The 3,659-nt window shown below is 43.7% G+C and overlaps 1 non-coding gene across 1 annotated transcript; it reads left to right on the top strand.

The window, feature by feature from the left end:
- The first annotated feature begins 2,999 nt into the window (after positions 1–2,999).
- trnan-guu (transfer RNA asparagine (anticodon GUU)) lies at positions 3,000–3,073 on the top strand. Its single transcript has one exon. It is a non-coding gene; the product is annotated as a tRNA-Asn (tRNA).
- Positions 3,074–3,659: the final 586 nt, after the last annotated feature.

Genomic DNA, 3,659 nt, shown 5'->3' with positions numbered 1-3,659 from the left:
GTTTTGGCACAGTTGGTTCCATGGTGTAATGGTGAGCCCTCTTGACTTTAATCGAGTGATCTGAGTTCAAATCTCAGTAAAACCTAAATTCTTGTTGTCCCAGCTGCTGAAAATTTGGGACAAATAAGTGACAGACACCTGGTGCTGGTGGGCAGTTTTGTTGCCTTTTTCATTGATGCTTGATCTACAAGTCTAGTTGTCAAATTGTGTGCTCAACCGTCAGTTATCTGCTACAAATCAGCGGAGGACAAATCACTTTGTTGTCTAATGCTGCCTTTGCCTGCACAATGTGTGCTGAGATTATCTGTGCAATATGCATTCCGCAGGATGAATAAAAGCAACGCTTTTTGAAATGCAGGCACTGCATGTTTTGCACTCGACAAAACGTTGCATTTTCTTTTCATTAATTTTACATTAATGCATTGCAATGCCAACGCACTTTTTACGTGGCAAGTTCGATAATTAGCAGAGCAGAATGAAGAGATCGCAAAGTTTCTGTTTAAAGAATGAACTCAGTCGAGAATATTTTGTGGATTTTATTTTTCTGAGGCTATTTTCCCTGTGCTGGGGACACCCTGCGCAGATATGTGAAAAAACTGGTTTTGTTAAAACTCCAGAGACCGCATGGCAGTGAGCTGGGACAAAAGACCTGTCAGTCATCCATTGACAAAAGAGCTGTTGGCCAGGAAGGGGGGGCCACTGACAAAGCCACTCTAATTTGTAAAAGCACTTCTCACCTCCATCTCAGAAGGAGACACAGAACAATGAACCCACCAGCCTGGCCAGCCAAGGAGGAGCTGGGTCTTTCCCAACACAAAGGCTCAGAGAGATGCCCAGACTAAGGGCCATCAGCCCAATGCATGGATGGGATGGCCCATCACTGACTAAGTACCCGTGCTTAGAAACAAAGGGGTTTTAAAGATTGGCGGGAAAGATAGGGGTAACAAGACTCCCAGAAAGACAGGGTCCTTTCCACTTTATTTTTAGCTTGGAGCTTGGTGTGAAGCTTGGAGCTTGCAGCTTGTAACTTATGTCTAGAGAGAGCCCCCTCTCCCTCTTGCTCTCGCTCCACCGATCGATGTACCAGAGGAAGGGGCCGCAGTACTGCAGATGAAGCCACCGAGACTGAAGACCAGGCAGTGACTTTCCACAGCTGAGCTGAGCAAGGAAACGGGCTGTGTCTGGTGGTGAACATGGTCGCGAGTGTCCCAAGCCAGTAACCAGATATCCCAGGCCAGCTGGGTAAGGTATCAGGGTTTTCTCAGAAGTGAAGCTTTTCAGGGCTATTCTGGGGAGGGTAATTCATTGGTAGGGGTGGGGTTAGAATCCACCAGGGAATTACTGCGTGTTACTAGGTTCATTTCTGTACTGTATGTATGTTGTTTGTAACCGGGATTTTATTCTCCACAGAGACATTTCGTTTAGCAGTGCATGTTTTAGCCAGTGTATGTTACACCAAATAAATATACTATGATTTATCACCGAAGCATCCCTTTCCGTGACTCATTTAATTTACACTCTGAATAATAATTCCCAGATCTAGAACTTTCGTAAGGTGGGGGCGATTCAAACCGTCCGTCTGGCAATTGAGCGAGGATCACAAACACTTACAATATTTACGAAAGGATATACTTGCTTTGGAGGCAGTTCAGAGAAGGTTCACTGGGTTGACTCCGGAGATGAGTGGTTGACTTATGAGAAAATGTTGAGTAGGTTGGGCCTCTACTCATTGGAATTCAGAAGAATGAGAGGTGATCTTATCGAAATGTATAAGGTATTGAGGGAGCTTGATAAGGTGGATGCAGAGAGGATGGTTCCACTGATAGGGGAGACTAGAACTAGGTGGCATCATCTCAGAATAAAGGGCCGCCCATTTAAATCTGTGATGAGGAGGAATTTCTTCTCTCAGAGGGTTGTAAATCTGCCGAACTCACTGCCTCAGAGAGCTGAGAAAGCCATGACATTAAATAAATTTAAGACAGAGATAGCTTCTTAACTGATAAGGGAATAAGGCTTATGGGGAAGTGGCAGGGATGTGTCCATGATCGGATCAGCCATGATCATATTAAATGGCGGAGCATGCTCGAGGGGCCATATGGCCTACTACTGCTTCTAGTTCTTAAGTTCTTATGTTCTGAATAGCGACACACACAAAAATGCTTTGATCATGCTTACACCTTATCTTCACGTTTGTCAAACAGTTGGCTCGTTGGTCTCGGGCTATGATTCTCCCTTCAGAGTTGTTCATTGAAATTTACGAGGGATCCCAGAGGAGCCCAGATATTGCTCGCAAATTTTGAAATTGCATCGAACTTTTGCAAAGCAGGACTTCCATTTCTGCAGTGCCTTTCAGGAACTCATGTCACCCCAAAGCGCTTTAAGGCCGTTGAGTTATGTTTGAAGTGTTGTAGTTTGGCAAAAGATGTACCCAGATCACCAAACATGAACCTCAAATCTTTGCAAAGGAGTTTGGTGCAAATAATCATGCGTCTCAGGGACTTGGACTTTCTTTGAATAAGTTCTGCTTACTCCCGCATTCAAGCTTGAAACAGCAACTGGGCTTCCATCTCACGGGAGGTTTGGGGTTGATGTGTGTCACTTTCAATCTTTGAAATTTCACCAAGCAAAGAAACGGTGAATCCAACTGTCCCTGTTAGCATTTAGTTCCTGTTTAATCACAGGAATATCCAGTCAGGAGCTGAAAAGGAATTCAAACCGAACACCGGCTTCGGGACAATCAGAATACTTTGTCACAGACAAGGCACTGGAAGGCTGGAAGGTAGATCACACCGGTTGCGGGAGAGCAGGTAGGCGGTGACATGGAAATGTCTGCAGTGTGCGGGACCAGACTATTTCCACGCATCCACAATTAATGTCCCTCTATTTATTTGTGAAAAGTGCTACTGAGAGTGGACAAGTTCCATCCCGGTCAGAGCAATCTGAAGCTTTAACTGTCTGACACCTTGGTTCGGGATGCCTTGAACCTTATACTTCCATCAGTCTCTGTGGCGCAATGGGTCAGCGCGTTTGGCTGTTAACCGAAAGGTTGGTGGTTCGAGCCCACCCAGGGACGAAGTGTTTAACTGTTTTTCCCCGAGTATTCGGTGCCGCACAGTCCCAGGTTGTCATTGTGCGTTTTGGCTGCACGAATCTGTTCCGCAAATGTTGCCAGCTGTGCTATTATCCAATTAGTTCCCACTCTAATATTTTATGAGCATTCAGTTCAAGTAAAACGATAACAATTTTTTACATGGATCATGTTCCTCCATCCAGTCCACTCGAAATAAATTATGTTATTGGGTTTAAAGAAACTGGTGGAAATTGATTCTATTGATACATAGAAAGAACTGGAACTACGGTCTCAAGTGCTCCTCCTATCAAGAATCGGCACACACACAATCAATGGTTTTACAACTGAGTCATAAACACTTACAATTTTAAACCATTCTCATACAGCGTGTAAATGAGATAGGGATAAAACTTCATCACATGTAAATAGAAAATGAATGATTAAAGATACCACTGTTCCTCAGTAATGATATTATTATTTATTTCATTCTGAAGAAGGTTATCGGCTAATTAACGGTGATTAAAAGAATTCTTACTTTTGCACGTTGGCTGCATGTCGTCAATTTTATTAGGTTTTGAATTTAAAAATT

Source organism: Pristiophorus japonicus, unplaced genomic scaffold, assembly GCF_044704955.1.
Source record: "Pristiophorus japonicus isolate sPriJap1 unplaced genomic scaffold, sPriJap1.hap1 HAP1_SCAFFOLD_504, whole genome shotgun sequence".
Lineage (NCBI taxonomy): Eukaryota > Metazoa > Chordata > Chondrichthyes > Pristiophoridae > Pristiophorus > Pristiophorus japonicus.
The sequence above is the reverse complement of the archived record's forward strand: the minus strand, read 5'-3'. Positions and strand labels throughout refer to the sequence as shown.